Source organism: Apteryx mantelli, chromosome 3 (assembly GCF_036417845.1).
Source record: "Apteryx mantelli isolate bAptMan1 chromosome 3, bAptMan1.hap1, whole genome shotgun sequence".
Classification (NCBI taxonomy): Eukaryota; Metazoa; Chordata; class Aves; order Apterygiformes; family Apterygidae; genus Apteryx; species Apteryx mantelli.
In genome coordinates, this window is record NC_089980.1 from 32,010,248 (window position 1) to 32,028,013 (window position 17,766).

At 35.4% G+C, this 17,766-nt stretch overlaps 1 protein-coding gene across 2 annotated transcripts in view; it reads left to right on the forward strand.

The window, feature by feature from the left end:
• Nucleotides 1–17,766, forward strand: part of GPATCH2 (G-patch domain containing 2) — a 131,914-nt gene that overhangs the window by 28,517 nt on the left and 85,631 nt on the right. The gene's annotated exons all lie outside the window — the stretch shown is intronic.

Genomic DNA, 17,766 nt, shown 5'->3' on the forward strand with positions numbered 1-17,766 from the left:
CTCAGCAACTTTCAAGAAAACACCACCACTTCCCAAGTTTAAACTCGATTCGGTGTTATGGAGAATTCTTTCAGATTTAATGCGAGACCTACAGTCAGATAAAGAGAATTCAGTTGCAATTAGGTATATGAAATAAAACTTCTGTGTGGTTTTTACTTACTTTCTTCAGATAACAACTTTTGTCACTTAGTGTGATGGACACTACTTCAAACTCTGTAGAAGTTTGAGTGATATTAGTTGATGCCTGGCAGGATATCAGAATGGAGTCTGGTAAGCCTAAACACTTGTTCAGTTCCGGACTTCCACTTGCCCAAGATCATGAAGTTTAGGCCTCTGCCTGAGGCTGACATTCTGAAACCTTACACTGCTGAAGCTGTGAATTAATTTTAAGTGGGTAGGAAGTTAGTCTTTTGTTTTTCTATTTTTTTTTACAATTTCCTGTCACCAGAAACATTTTGAGCTCTTTTAATAAAAGCATTTTATAGTGTGCTTTTCTTTAATTATTTTTTTCCTTGTTTGCAATTGTCTCAAACTTGTATCTACTTAGGCAAAATGAACTGAGTATAGCAAAGATTAAAAGAACATGATTTAATGAATTCAGCACTTAGTTTTACAACATAGAGTGGAGGGATAAACTTTTTTTCGTGGAGCAGGTGGTTTCCTACATTCATGTGCATTCTGCAAATATGATTTTCAGGAAGAGAAAACTCAAGTTGATAGCATAGGGGGTGCTGCTTTGATTCTGTCAGTGTTCAGTAACTCTTGGCTAGAATGCTAAAATTATCCTGAGAAGTGAGTCATATAGCTGATTTCTAATCTTCAGAACTTGATCAAGTTGAAATATCTTTATTTTTGAGAAAGCAATGGAAAAAAAGCTTCTGTCAGATTTCAAAACCCCATTACAAACAATGTAGGTTTCAAAAATGGGATGCAAGTATTAGGGATGGTGCATACTTTCCCCATGATTTTCTTAAACCTCATGTATCTTTCATTTACTGGAAAACTGCTCACTCTTCTTACACCTGCCATATATTTCAAGATGTTCTTGTTTCCACAAATAAATTTTCAAGTGCATTTTTGCTGAAGATTTCATATACACTGACACAAGCTCAATATCATTTCTTTTACCTGCTGTGGGTGGAAGCCTGATGGAAGAGTAAATGTTTCGTAGTGACTTTAAATAGCTTAGTGCACTCACTCTCCTTACCCCTACCCCGGATCTCTTCTGGTTGTGTTGTTTCAGTTGACATAGTTTTTAACAATCAGCAATCTGATTTCTCAACAAATGGAAATGTTGTTGATTGCTAAGGTTAACTATAAGCCATTCTTCTAGTTATTTATAATCCATGTTTTAAGTCTCTGTACCAAAGTTTGATTTAAGTAATAAAGATCTGAAACAATTGGAAGCTCAGTTTCTTCTTCCCTCTTCACCCCTTCCTGCCACAGGGCACAGATGCAAACATTAACAAAATTGATACATCTCTAGTTGGCTTCTAGTAAATAAAAAACAAAAGGATCTAAGAAAGTAATATTATAGATTTGTTCCAAAAATTCTTGACAGACAAGCTCTTCAAGAGTGTTGTCTTCATTAAGGATTCTGTCCTACGCTTACTACCACCACCACTCTAAGTACTCTTTGTGCATCCAAAACATCCAGGAGCCAATTTCTTCTATTTTAGCTCAGACTGCAGTTGAGCTGTAATTATCCCATGGGCTTGAAAATACAACATCATTATAAATGACAAAGAGAGGATAACTTGTAAGGGTAAATAAAAAATGTTATGGTATGTCACTTATCCTGTGGAGTGTAGATAACCTTGAAACATGGCCTATGTTCATTCTTATACAATGTATGCCTATCAAGGAAAAAATAATAATTTTAATGTGTTGGCCAATCTATAGTTTGTAGAGGATAATAATTGTACTTTACCAACAAAATGTAGCACATAAGAGATCTCTTATCTTAACTGATGTTTTAAGTACAGCTAGTGAGAGTCATTTGTACAATAGAGAACTCACAGTGGTCTTTCCAGGTGTATTTCATCTGCCACAGTGTTCCAAACATACTTTTTAAAAGTGTTAAAGTTTAACTTCTTTCTAGCTAATGTGAACGTGGTGACTTAAATCTCTTTTCCTGGACTCTCACTTTAAGTACAGTGTCAAAAATGGCATCCCATTTCAGTAAGGTAATTGCCCTCTAGCATTAGTCTCAGAAATGCCAAATGTACTATTTGTATTTTTTTGTTTGTTTTTTAATGTATCTTGCAGTTTATTCATAGTGACAAGTGCTATGAACTGTTAGTCTGAACAGTTTTCCTTGTAATTCACCTTAACCCCACAACTCAAATGATCATCATCTAAAATTATACTTAAGTTTACTCTTATACCAGGGCAAATAGCATAATGACATCTCTCTTATTCTTCAGTCTGTGTCTGTCTTGAACAGATTAAATATGGTGCTCTCTATGTGCTCTCTAAAGGTAATCATGACTTCTTAAAACCTTTAGCTTCAAAATATGCAGCATTGTAATGATTTCTCTTGTTTTCTGCTGATTGCTACAAAGAAATCTCACTTTCTGGTGTCTGGCTGCATGATGTTTCTTTTCTAGACATTTGGAATCTGCTTGCTTTGACTTAAGTCCTTATTGGTTCTGTGATGGTTTATGTTTTAATGTAACTTTAGTGGACAGAATTTGTCTTTAGACATAAGACTTTTTTTAAAGTATCCTTTCCTCTAAAATATCCCCCATTCTTTTCTCCCAGAAAATTCCTTCTAATAACAGCTCGCAGCAACATCTAGAAGAATCGACAGTAAATTAATGACACTTTATATCCAGTGTCAAGTTAGGAGTTGTATTTCCTTGTATTGTGCTTAAAAATTGATTGATATGATAGAAGAAAGCTTTTGGGGGATCAGATGGGGGAGTTGATCACCTAACTGAAAAGAGACAGACAGTCTCGTGTAATAGGCAAGGAATGCGTGCGGTTTTTGAGGTTTAGCTGATGAGCAGTAACTCATTAATTTATGCTATAGTAATTTCATAAACATTAAGTCAGTCATGATAGTGGTTTAAGCTAACACATTCAATGTGACATTTTTAATTAAGAGTATGCACAGCGTCAGATACAGCTCCTTAACTGCTGAAATACTTTCTTGCTAACCATATGCTAAACCATAATAACTCATTCACATGAGTAGTCTTCACACTCATTCACAGGAGTGGTTTTTCCATTCTGTAGGAATCATCCTCTTTTTGCTCAAAAGAGGGAAGTGTTGGAGAATGAGTGCTACCAATACACACAGAGCAACTTGAAAATAGGCAAACTGTTACTTCAGTTGCATTTCGTGTGGTTGTCATTCGTAGGGAAACAACTTTCATAATGGTACTTCAGGTGTCTAATAGAAGTACCCTACCAGTTAGTTTTCCAACATCTAAAGCAGCCTAGATTAAGCTTATTAATTGCCTTCTGAATTTATACTGTTCAGCATCTGGGAGATATAACTCTAAAATCAATATATTTTCTTTTCTCTAGCCCTGTTCTAGCTTGATTTTTATATACTATAGATGAAAAAAAAATCTTGTCTGATGACAGTGTTCAATTTTTTTAGCAGATCATCTGTCAGATCATTACTATAAAGCAAAGACTAGGCATTAATGTTGTGTAATTTTGCTTGATTTATAATGGAAATGAAAATACAAATTGCAACTTGTGTGTATTTTTTTATATATCTACAGTATGAGTATATGTGGCTTATACACTGAGTAGGAGGCAGCTCTAAGAATAATGAATTAAATTGGACCTTTAATGTTCTCTCCAAAAATTTGTCTTGGAGATGCATATATCAAATAAGTTCAAAATACAGCACCAAAAATAAAGTAGCAAACACATGATGTGTTATAATGAAATTGAATTCCCCCAGAAAGTCATTCTGTTGCTTCTGTAATGTGAGATGTACAGAAATTAACAGGTACTCCTCTTCCTTTCTATTTGGTTACTGTGACTTTAGTTAATCAGATGTAAAGACAGTGCTCTTATCTGTTTAAAAATAATTATAAAATAGTGGAGAGAACTACAATTGCTGTAGTCGCAATTAACTTACTGGTGATGTAACTGAAATCTGTCCAACCTAGAAGCCAGTATAGAAGACGAATGCACTGTTATGAGTAATTCTGACTTTCATTTAAATTTTACAAAGGAAAATTTATTTATAGGCTGAAAAACATAAAGATAAGGTAGATGTGAATTTTGTCTGAAATATTAAATTAAGGAGAAGTTAAGTTGGAATGAACAAAAAGATTTATTCTTTGAAGTGAACCAGAGAAGGGAAGTGACCTGGAGTAAAAGTGGGCCGGGAGGGCATCAAAAGTCCCCCAAAACCCATATTCATAATCTAAATTAGTTCTGCTCTCTGGTTCATCCTGTACTCCCACAAACATTTGTATCAACAGAACTAGGAAAAGAGTTGAAGAACAGAACAAGTAATTAAGGATTTCACAGAGGCTGCTTAAACTGACATTGCTACAAAAAGAAATGTATATTCAAAAAAAAAAAAAACCTATGCTCTAAATTAATGATCTGTTGTGCTAGAGATGGAAGTGTTTCAAGACTCATTTTCAGTATTTACAGCATGAGATGCTCTTCTAGAAAATGGTCTGGAAAAATTACGTGTTCATTGCCATTTTGTTTCTTGAAATAAGAAAATCAAGTTTACAAGAGCATAGTTTGAGGAGGGAAGAAAGTACCCAAAATTTCTCAGGAACTGACTGAAGTCTTCTGATAGTTATCGTAAAGTGTTGACGGCAAGTAAATTTCAACTTTGACTATACTTTAACTTTTATTTTAGTACTAGTTATCCTTAATGTATTGTCTGTTTTGAAATTCCAGTCTTTGACACCTTAATTCATGAGACTAACAGGGCTGAGATCCAGACAGTGATATTTTTAAGTAGTATTGCAAATATACGATGAGAAAACTGTTGTCTCTCCCTCTTTCCTCCTCCCTCTCCGGATTATTTTAAATAATACACCTTCATATTATAGTAGGATATGCTGCGAAGGTTTTTAACTCATTCCGCATTGGCAACCTTTTTCTTCGTGTGTTGGTCTATTACAGGAGTAGAGAGGTGATCTTTGTCAAGGCCCATTGAGCAGTTATGCCCATTTCTGTGCATGTCACCTACCCCAGTGTTTTTCATATATTGAAACTAAGCTACCTCAGTTCACCACGACTTCAGGGTAGGCTTGAAGTGATATGAGGAATGCAGGTAGCAATTTGCTACTTTACTGCAAAGCAAAACAGAACCTATAGCGATACTGCATAGCAAAAGATACTTTCTGACTAGTCATAAAACTAAGATTTAATCTATTTGTGGAACATACTAAAGTATTGGCCTCTTATTGAACATAAATTACAGTTCTAGAAATTATTTTTCTTATCTTTGTTCTTCCTACCTATTCAGCTGAATCTGGTATTCTTCACATGTGCTTCCAACTTGTATGGAATATTAGTGTTTATTCAAAAAGTTTCAATTCCGTTGGGTAATGCACTATTTAACTGAAGGCAGGAAAGATCCTTTTCTTCACAGGATTGTAAGCTTTGCTGAACATCGTATTTCTGAGATCTTCAGCTAGAAGGAGTTGCAGAAATTAATACTTAAATATGTTTATCCAATATCAGAGACTGCAAACATAATTTTAAATGAATGTTCATATGCAACCATAGAATGGAAAGGTCATTTCTTGAAGATTCTTGGTAAATTAATAATACTCCAGGTTGTGAGTACTCCAGCTTCCTGAGTCACAGGAAAATTCAAAGGTCCTGCATTTTGTGGTCTCTTGATGTTTTGGAATGGAAAAGACTACATATAATGTTAAGTATTATCTTCGTGTGTATGTACTTAAACCATTTGTCCTATTAGTGAATTTCATGTCATCTATCAAAATAAACAGAGGACAGTAAAGGTTTGTCAACATCATACTGCTGACTGTATTGGAATGGTTCAAGAAGCTACTGCTTCTTGCATGTTAGTTACTGTCCCTTTGGTTAGCCTTCAGTAGCTGCTGGTTTTCATTTGCTATCAAGTGGAGTAAGAGACCTGCTTTATCCGTGATAACTGATCGCGTGAGCCCTCTCAGTCCAACAGTCTCAACAGTTGTTCAAAATCTGTTCCATTCAGCCCTTTGCAGTTTGATTCAGTGAATTACAGACTTGCTTCTGATCTGGTTGTGGTTTTTTTTTTTTTTTTTTTTTTTTTTTTTTGCATATGGTTTGTTCTTCCTCCTTTCTATATTAGCTATAGATAATCCCTCGTTTGACAGGTGACCTTTAAAAACCTGCATGCACACGTATGAGAATAGCTTTCTTATTTTGTTTTTTCTCAACACTGACTTAACACCTTTGCAGACTGTAGTTCCAAGGGTCGAGGAAGAAACTTATCCTCAGTTTTCAGAATTTGAAATTGTCTACTTACACAGTCATTATCTTACTGTCAACTGGTGAGCAAACTGCTGTGATTTTCTTGATATAGATGTATATACATTTTTTTAAATGCTTGTAAAATTCAGTTTAAAGAGCATTAGATAAAAATGTGTCCCATTCCCCTCCCTTATTTCCCTGCCCTCTCCCCCCTGCCCCCGCCCCCCCCCCACACTCTAGGTTGCTTAGTTCTAAAAGCAGTCGTATACAAAGACTAAGATGCATTTAGGCTGACAGTGCAGGGAAAAAATTATGTGATTAGATTTGTCCTCTGTAAAATATAGCTGGGGGGGGGGAACGGGACTTTTTGCTTTTGTTGTGTTAAGCTTTGAAAAAGAAAGCATATATACAGTGGTTGAGACTTTCTTGCCATTCTGCTGCTTTTTTTAATCTGGGATCTAATCACTGATGTAGAATTTGAAAAGAATAAGACAATTTAAGACAATTTGCAGTGCCTAGAATAATTTTAAGAACATTACCTGTTAGAAGTTAGCATTAGGCAGCTTTCCCATGCAGCGAAAAGTGGCATTTATGCAAAAGAAAGAAACTAACTGCACAAAAAGTGAATTTTCTTTAAGAAAAAGAAAAAAGAAAAAAAAGTAACATTTCCATGTTAAGCTGGGCATAAATATTTTGACACATACCGAGACCTTTGTTAGGGAGAACAGAACACTTTATTCTCAGTAATCTGACAAAATATAGCTATGCAATTATCACATTATAATATTTAAATACTAAAGTATTTACTAAAGTTTTCTTTGTTCTGATATCTTTATTAAATAAATTCCCCTATTTCAGTAATGTACATGCATATATTCAATCTCTTATGTGGGTTTTTTCATTTACTTCATTTACATAGAGTATTTTACTGTATTTTATCTTGTATTAAGTATTACTAAAATGTGGGAAATGTTTTAAAAATATTTGGGGGTTGATGGATTAGTACTCCTCAAAGGGAAACAAAACACTAAATATTTCTAATCCTGCATTATTTACCGCATGGATGGTTAAATGCTACTTTAAGCCTCATAAAATTAAAAGGGAGAAATCTGCCAACTGTAGCAGGAATTGGATTTAGGAAGAGTGGTACAGAGCCAAAATATTGCTACAGAATTAAATGTCAAAAATCTTCTTTAATAGTAGATATATAGTTCACAGTGCCTGGTTATGATTAATACATTTAATCTAAATCACTGAAAGTTGCTCTCTCCTTTTCCATAAAATACAATAGGACACAAATCAGTTTTACTGTAGGTGGAAAACAATTGGAAAATAATGCATCTTCCCGCCCAATAAATTGTCAGTTATACCTTTTAACTAAAATCCATTCATCTTTTCAAAATTTATTACAATTTCTAATAATAAATCTTTTCAAATGTTTATTCATTTGCTTTTTGATACATTTGTGCCACTTTTGCTATGGTCTAATGTTTTTTCTTTTGATTCATTGTAAATTAGAAAATCTATTTTGATTCAGTTTTCTAGTTAAGAAGTTAAAATCTATAACCCAGCCATTTTTTTTCATAGTCTCCTTTGCACATTTTAATACCCTTGAACTTAGATACAATCCAGTAAATTCTGATCAGAAGGTGATTAAAAGACTTTTCACTGCAGCTTCTTGACTCAGGGCCAGATTCATAAAACAAGTACTTATGAGATTGTTAGCTGGTTTTCTTCTACACATATCCCTGATTCAGAGGAATATTGAAAGAATTATAGCAAATGAACAGATATGTAGGTTTTCACCAGAGGTTTTTAATACAGACGATCAAAATTGCCCCTTTGACTTCAAATCCAGCTGTGACCATACACAGTAAGATAGCAGAAGCCTTCCTTTGTTGTCCCTTTATAGCAGCAAGACAATAACAGTATGTCTCTGTGATCTGCAGTAATGTATGATTCCAGTTATGTCTTGTTTCTGTAATTATCCAATGCTAACCTTTTACAGAGTGTGGTCATCTGCCTTTTCATGTTTTTAAAAGTAACTTTTTTTAGAAGAAAATATTTTAAATGAATTTATCATTGTGTTCTTTAATGACTGATCTGCTAATCTACGTTGTGAAATTGTGTTCGCTGTTCAGCAGTTTTCTGCTCTCTATTTAATAAAATGGGTAGAGAGGGATAGACTTTTTTTAAATCTACAAATAAACATATTTCCCGTCCAGATCCAGTTATGCAATGTGATCAGTTTTCTGACAAGAGCTGTGTATGAGAAGCTTAATCTGGTATGTAACTACACAAAATTTCTTCATACACAGATCTGTTTTGTTTATAATATAAACATCAATGTTGGCAGAACAGCAGGACAGGATTAGAAAATGTTTCAAACTTAACTATGAAGAAAATTACATTCATAATTTGAACTTGATCTACAGTATCACTTATTGGTAAATTTATGTAGTTGAAAGCATCTTGGGTGTTGAAATGATTGATTTCAGAGTTAAAAAGAAATCATTTGTGTGGATGGATTAGAATTCATTAATTTTACTAATTACACAGTGACTAAAACAGATGTTTTCTTAGGCAAAGTTCAGGCTTTAATTACAGGTCTTACCTGCTCATCTAAAAATAGTGTCAATATGTTCATGTCTGTCTCTTGAAAAGTTAATTTTTATATGGAAGTACAATTCCATTACAGATTTGTTAAGCCTTACTTTAATTGTTTACAAATTCAAATCTAATACTCAAAGTATTTATGCAGACATGTATGTTATAATGCATATATTTGTAGAATTCTCCAAGAACGAGGTCGGATAAGTATTGCATCTCTAAAGTTTCAAACTCAATCCTACCCCTTTACTCTATTTCCAGTTATAATAGTGTGTTACAAACATACTCAAAAACCCTGAAACATGCAGCTTGCAACTCAGTAAAAGATGCATTTATAGCAATTTTATAAACCTAGCTGGACTCCCTATTAGGACTCTTATGCTGAAGTATGTACTCTGTAGACCTACAGCCTACATGAGAAAGGCAGAGTAAGCTACCACAGAGTTAAAGGAAGGTGCAGCAGAGGTGTTGTGTCCATTTTTTCCTTTAAGCAAGTTGTTATAAATATGTTGTCTGTTCTAACTGCGTTAAATATGTATTTGTCACTGTCATGGGGCATTTGAGAAAGAGCCAGAAAGAAATTACCTTTGAAAGCAGCATTGCAAGCAGCAGCCTGAGGATGCATGATACATAAAGAGTAAATCTGTGTTTACCACATTCCATGCTTGGAAGAAAGGCACAAGAGGAAGGAAGCTAACAAAGCATCAGTGATCATAAGTTGGTATAGTGAATACTTAATGGAGTAAACTCAAAGATAGAAACAAAGATACAAGACTGTAAATGAACTTAGGGATCTAAAAATGGTAGTATTAGAAAAGTTTGATCCCAATTTTAAAACTTTATATGAAATCTTTCTAGTTTTACAACAGAAATTTTGCAGTACTTCATTATGCTATCCTGCTTAGATGTAACAGTTACCAGTTCTTTTTGTAATTTCAGATATAAATTGTATATCTTGTATGGAAAAGAGTTCTCATCCTTTTAATGCAAATCTGTTTTCTTCAGAATAAGGAGATTGTTCTATACTGAGCACCATTTCTATTAAAATTCCTTATTTTGTTGAAATGTGTGTACAGTAAGACAACACAAAACACAATGCATTTAGAATGAAAAACCATAAGCAGAGTCAATATAATGCATTGCTAGCAAATTCCAGTGGTTGTCCAGATGTATTTTTTGTGGGGGGGTTTTTGGGGGGAGGGTTGTTTGTTTGTGGTGGTTGTTGTTTTGTAAAAATGTATTCTAAGAAAAATTACCTGTTTGGGTGTGTTTCCTGAGGTTTTAGGCAGGGGGATTGCTTGGCTTTTTTTTTTTTTTTTTTTTTTGCTGGGGCAGGAGCTTTTGTGAATGATAGGCTTATTTTGGGGGAGTAACTACTGTGGATAGTATGGTCAAAGCTCTTAAGCAGTCTTAGAGAACAGCAAATGCAGAATCTCTTGCACTTGAACATGGAAAGCTTCAGTCTGACTACCTTGCTGCTTTTAGTTGTGGTGATGTATTCAGAAGATGTGGGACCTTGAAGTAGGTCCTTAATCATTTAGTGCAATTTTAGTGCTAGATTAATAGGTATGAAACTACAAATTAAGTTGGCTCCATTATATCTTTAATCTGCCAGTTTACCATACTGTGATGGAGAGAGTAGTTTTTTGTTGTTGTTTTTTTTTCCCCTCATAGAGAGCCTTCACTAGAACGCTGGCAAAATCCTTCGAGATTATTGGAGACAGTTGATGCTCTGTTTCTTATTGGTTCTTTGAGAGAGGGTGGTGATCTTCCATCGGTTAATGTTCATGGTTTTTTTTAACATGTTCAGATAGTCTGTATTTCTTTCCCAGAAATTAATGAATTTCTTTTGGATATGTTTCTTCTGCAGTCCTTTCTTTAAACTAGTAAGGCAAAGAAGCCTGATCCCAATATAATAGGAATGGGTACATTGCACTGTGAAGGACCTGTTTGAATCAATAGCTGTCAGTACTCATTTTTGCTAACTATATTGTTAGGGTGCTAAATGTGATAATGAGGCTATTCAATTTTCAGTTATGCCTTTGTTGCTGCATACAGTAGAAGCAGAAGTAGTATTCTGAAAGGAGATTAATTCTTGCCTTTTGTGCATAGAAATCTTTAGGGAACAGGTGGAGGTTTAGACAGTTTGCTTTGGAAGGTAAATAATATCCTTGAGGTATTGTCCAGTATGCTGTCTGTGGCTTTCAAAGTGTGTTACAAGCACAATTAGTTCTTGTGCCTTCAGAAGAATAAAACAGGATCTCTTGCCTTCCTTAACCTAAAGGGACACAGAAAATTGCCTTGAGATTCAGGTACACCTGGTGTCCCCTTTATTTTACTCTGTCTTGCTGTAGAAACTGAAAGTGGCCAACTATGCTGTCAGTGTACACATAGCCCAGAGGTCTCAAATGGCCTTGACTTCTGCAAAACAGATTATTCCAGTAGGGTGACAGTAGGCTGTTAGGAGAGCTAATCAAATCAGACGCAAGCCCAAATATAATACCAGTTATTCGAAACTCTGCTGGCATCAGACTAATTAAACATAAACACCTAAAGCGTTCATTTATTTCTTTATCAAAATTATTAGACTGGAGAAGTGCCCACAGCTGGAGAGAGGTGGGACTTTTTGATTTCACTTAACCTTTCTAGTCTAACTAAGAGGATTTGTCTTGGTAGCCCCCTCTCTGAGGGGAGGTCATTGAAACCATTAATGATCTATCTTTTGGCAAAATGCCTGGCACAAATTCTCACAGAGCAGGGTTTTGGTTTGGTTTGGTTTTTTGAGCTTTCCTCAACACATCTTTTAAGTCCACGTGTTCTGAGGAAGCTGGTGGTGCTTGTCTAGATCTGTAGGTCATTTTTAAAATTCTAGAGGTGCTGTGTCTTTTATTCAAGTGATTAAAAAGCTGAGTGCTCTCACCCAGGTGTTGTGTGGCTTGGCAAAACCAGATTGCATATTGTTGCTTTACTTGAGCAGCAGCACCTACAGACTGAAGAACTTGCCTGTGAAGAACAATTTGAGAAAGCCTGGCAAACCACAGGCACTTTAACACTTTTCTCCCAAAACTAATAATCCAAAACTGGAATCCACATTCATTTTCACAGTGCCAATTCCACCTGGTCAAAAATCCCCTGAGAGTTTGACAGGGTTTCACCTACTGTGCAGCAATTTCTGTTTTAAAACTGGCAATAAACGAGGCTAGTTAAAAGACAGTTTTCTTTTGGCAGGCATTAACATGTGTTTCTATCGTATGCAGTAGGATGTTAGGCTGTGGAAGGCTGAGATTATGGAGAACTGCACTGAGATTGTCCCAGTGATGTGGGGTTTGGGGATTTTTTTGTTTGTGTGTTTTTTAATATGTTTAACCTCTTCGTAGTGGAGCAAGCTGAACCAAGAACTTTGCTGAATTATACCTGGCCATTGTCTGTCATCTCTTTATCTTTTTCTTGCCGAATTTGAGTGTAAGAGGAGTAGATGTTGCTGTTAATGATTTCTGCAAAGAACAGACATGGGATTTTAGTATTAGTTCTTGTAGTGATTTCTTTCTTGTAGCACTACCGTTGATTTGGTTTTACTTTCCATTTCCTTGGCATTCCTTATCTTGTGTAAACTATTAGATAAGTTGCTTGTATTTGCCTCTCTCAAATTCTTCACTAAGAAGATCTGAAGTCTGAATAGCTAGTGATGTTCTCTTCAAGTATTAATCAAGTAACTGGTTCATTCTCCATATTTTGGATGTCTATGAACTCCGTGTGTAATTTTGCTGAAGTTTCGGAGGGACTTACTTTTGGATTTGTGGGCTGGAAAAATGAGTGCACTCTGAAAGCACTCTTAAGATTTTCTGAAGTACTTGATCATCTGGGTGCATATCTTTACCTTGTTAGATTTCACATAGCAGACTCTCAACCTCTTTAAAATGGATGTTCAAGATGGTTTTTTTTCAAAAAAAAAAAAAAACTTCACATTTTGACTATAAATAAAATCCAGTTAGCAAATACAATTCTTCTTGACCATTACCACTAAAGAACTCTGGTTTCTTAAGGACTACTTCTTTCTGTTGCCACTTTACCAAATCCGTTAGCTGCAGTAACCTGAACTCCTCCTTCCCCTTTCTTCTGACTTCACTCTTTTTTCTGTTCCCGATGATAACCACAGTTCCCTTTCATGTCTCTTAAATTTGCACGCGTGTACCGTTCTCATGTCGACTTACTAACTGCAAGTTTGAAAAAGAGGCAGCATATGATGTGGATTGTTCCAAGCTCCATGTGTGAACTGGCAAGCCAGCAAGATAACAAGTATCTGCTGAGTTCATACTGATGTCTCCCCTGAGTGAGAGTACTGATTTGCATGTGTTGCTCATTGTAACAAATGGAAACGTATTTTGGAGACATCTCTGCTTTCAGTGTTGTTCGAAACTTGCTAATGGGTATAAAAACTAGTGAGGGAGTCGTAGAAGGTTTGAAAGTTGCAGGCGATTACACAACTCTCCTCCTTCTTAGAAAACCACGCTAAGAAATTATGCTTTGAAAGCACAAATAGGACAATGACTTTGCATGGAACAAACAGTACAGTAGCAAAACTGTCTCAACAGAAAGCAAGCTCTGGGATAGCATAAAAGATTTGGTATTAAATATATATATGTAAATTTATGAAGTACTACGGTCCCATGACAAACTTGCTACTCGTCTGCTCTTAAAGGCTGGCAAGTTTCCTGCTTAGGGGTATGTAGCTTTGCTCTTGTTTTATATACTTAGATGTTTACAGTAGAACAAAGAGAAACTAGGGAAAATAGGGGGAGGAAGAGTTATGCTGAAAAGCATTATTTTTCATTTGTCTCCTGCTAAGGTTACTTATGTAAACTATTTGCTTCAATAAAATGCCTTAGAGAAAGTAAGTTAGAGCTGAAAAATAAGTATGTAACCATGTACAAAACATTTCTTGTACAGAAGCATCTCTTGTGTGCCTGGATAACAACTATATCTACATGTATGTAGCTTACCAATCATATTTTAAGAAAGCAGTCCAAATTAACCACTTGCTTTCTAACAAGAGGAAGGTAAATAAATTTCCAAGTACAATGGTTAGCTTTTCAAAAAGCTAAGTTCTCTCTTCAGTGTAAAAAAAAAAAAAAAAAAAAAAAATCCAGTTTTAGTAAATATGCTCACTGTACCTAATGTGATGATATCAATATAGTCACTGCTGTGAAAATGATAGATGATAAGATGCAATCTCAGGCTTTATAGAGGGAAAATAGTCTCTCTTGAGACTGTAATCTAGATTCACAGAGGCTAAATTCCATCCATTCCATCCAGTCTGAGCCTGGCATTTTGTGTTAGTTAGATATTTCTGAGCATTTAAAGCTAATAAAATCCAAGGAACAGGGATTTGGTGGAATTTGGACTTTAAATCTGGGTTTGCATGTCTATGTCCAACAGCTAATACGACCTTCCCTTCCATTTTGGTAGGAATACAAGAAGAAAATACACAGCAAGTAGCAAAGGATTTGGGTATATATTTTTTACTTCTTTTACATTTTTGTTATTGTACTATAGGACCAGCTTCTCAGCACTGTTTTTTGATTTTTTTTTTTTTCTATCCACACACACACAGTAAAGTTCTTGATCCAGTGTTTCTGCTTTTAAGCTATTGATTTGTGGTAGTTTGAATTTACTGAGAAGGATTTGAGTAGCATCTTGAAAAAGAGCGATACTGGAATACTGACAGAAGAACCTTGAAATTGAATTACAGCTTTAATATTCAAACTGGGGCATATATTGTTATTTGTAGTATATGTAAAATGACTTTTATAGATGAAATTTAAAATCGGTGACGCAGAATGGGGTTTATAGTGCATGTGCTTTAAGAAGAGCAAGGGAAGAGCTTTGATGTAGAGCACATAGGAGAAAGATGCATATTTATTAAATAAAGTAATTTTAAAATACTAAAATGTTAAAGGAAAAGATTGTTGTTGCTGATGTATTATTCGGATCATATTCTCTCTGTTGCCAGAAACAGATGCAAAATACTTCTCTAAACTTAAGTATTTTAGCAAATAAATATTATTCAGATTTACTGGGAACAATTAAAATCATGAAATACTTACCTTGGAAAACAATGCAAACAGCCTTGTCAAGTCTTAATGCTTGAGGCTTTCATTTCTGCTAGTCTGATGCTGTGTAGTGTGGTGTCAATATCTTCTGCATTTCTACTGAGGTACTTCCCAGCCCTGGCATTGTCTCAATTGCCAGACTCAGCCATTTAACCCTCTCCCTGCCTGGTTTAGGCATATCGGTTCCAGAAACCACACAAAATCTATAGTCTTCCTAAGGAATCAGAGGAGGTATGCATGCTAGCACTGTTAAGTATTCAAAGAAGCCTTCCATGAAGTACCAGCTCATGGGCAGCAGTGTCCATCCATGGTCTGCTTCCTAGCATGTAACCCACTGCATAGAGGGGCTCATTACATGACCTAGACCATTAGACTTCATATATTCAGTAACAATGTTAAGAGTTCTGTGTAGTCCAAATAGGAGCTAAAGGTAGTCTGCTTTATCACTTGGTTTTAGACAAAAAAACACCAAACAGAAACCCTGTTCTCTCTTGCATCAAGCCTGCACTGGACTACCACTTAGTATTGCTCTTTGGAGGCTGCTGTGGAAGAGGAAATGCAAGAAAGGCTTTGGGACAGTGAAAGCAATAAAAGGCACCTGGTGTATCCTGAGATCTGTTTACTGGACTCTGATTTTCCACAAAAACACTTCTTCGCATTTTATCCTAGTGTCAGAGAAGCAATAATGACCTTCATATTTAAGTTATTAAACCTTTTTCCAATAGAAATAGTCAACTCTTATTTTGAGACTGCTGTTTTCAGGATTACAGAAGCCTTGATGTTAATGATTTAGGGTTTTTTTTCCTAGTAGACTTGCATTCAGATTTGACTAAGGGAGAGAGCTCTTTTTTTGTGGATTTTTTTTTAATGATCATCACTTATTTTACCAGCATTATTTGTACAGTTTTTGGAGTTAGTTTCAATAAATTTATTTATCACAATAAACCTAACACAAAGCTGAGTACACACTGCCATTGAAGAATGGTAACAGCAGAGACTGAAAACCAGTAACAGACCTTGTTTAACAATGCATCAGTCTGCACTTACCAAACAGAGCACTACAGCTGCTTAGGAGCTCTTGGGGTCTGAGCTGCCAAAGATGAACTCAAGGTAGTCATCCTAGCAGTAGGGTTTTAAATAGATAGCAGGGGATCAAGCACTATAACTGGCAGCCAGAAACAGTGTGCTGGTCTTTGAAATGGAAGATTCGTAATACTTTGATAATGTCCTTGGCAGCTGAACAGAAAACATCAGGTCTTCCCCCACCACCAGCACCAATATAAAGTACAGCAAAAACTTTGATGCAGGCTAGGTGTGTAGGCAGAGAGAGAAGTCCAGATTTGAAGATAGTGCACTTGCATTCAGTATACTGTTGACATTCTGTACCCTGTGACTGTTTACAGCTGATGTTGTATGTTGTCTGGGAGGTGACTCTGTCTGAAAGACTGAAGCAGGAAATAGTCATTTGCAACAACATCACTATTTTAAAGGAAAAATATCAAATGAACTTTTCCATTATGATTTGAGTGGATTATGTCATGTATTGCTAGAATCCAATTTAATTCATAGGTCCAGGGGGAGGAAGGTGATGGGTGTAAGAAACAGAATCAAGTAGTCAAGCCTACAAAACTCTTGGCTTTTGGATATGCTGACTGAACCAAAAATAAATAAATAAAGCCCAACTTCCAAAGCAAGCTCCCTTCCAGTCATGCTGAGAAGATCTTTCCACTTTTGTCAGTATATTCTTTACTTTGTAAGACTCTTTACATAGTAAGACTGAATCCATATTCTACAAGTTTTCAGTGATCTGGTTATAAATGATTTTTGAAACATATTCATGTCACTAAAACAATGCAGTCATGTGATAAACATTCATCTTAATTGTTTAATCCTCTGTTCAACCTAAAATGTCAAATGACAAATTTTTTAAAAGGACTATAATGATATATTAAGTAGACTTCATTCTCACTATCATGTTACCAGATAGGTTTGCTGGGCAGATTACAGCAATTTGGAAAAACTTCACTAGTGTGAAAATACTGGGAGAGTTTATAATGTATTTAGTGGTTTCCACGTCCCAGTTGAGTTTAGAGGTAATTCTTAGGAAACCTTTGTGTTTTTATTATACAAAAAAATTTCCTGGGAGCAGTTTCTGAGTTTACATATGTAGATTATAGTTTCAGGTAGGTGGTTAGCTCTTAGAAATTACCACATGGCTGGTCACTATTCACAGAGAACGGAGAGGAAGCGAAAGGAGGTAAGCTTCCTCACTCTTAGTAAGAAACCAGCTGCTGAATTCTATTTTGAGTGACTTAAAAATTACTCTCAGTTCTAATGTTCTCTTACAATATTTATGAGTAAAACAATAATCAGTCTTTTATTGTTCATCACAAATTTAGCATAACATCACAGTGAATGAATAGTCAGCCTTATTAGCAGTAATTTTTTATGATCCAAGCTGCAGTCCAGTTTCAAATTACTAAGAATTTAAAGATGAAATCTTTTACAGAAGCTGCAAAAACTTTGATTATATGCTAGGGCATAGCAAATAGGGCAAACACAAAGTTCAGTAGTCCTGCCAAGAAAAATTTCAGTCTATACAAGTGGTATGTAATAGAGGTGACATCTT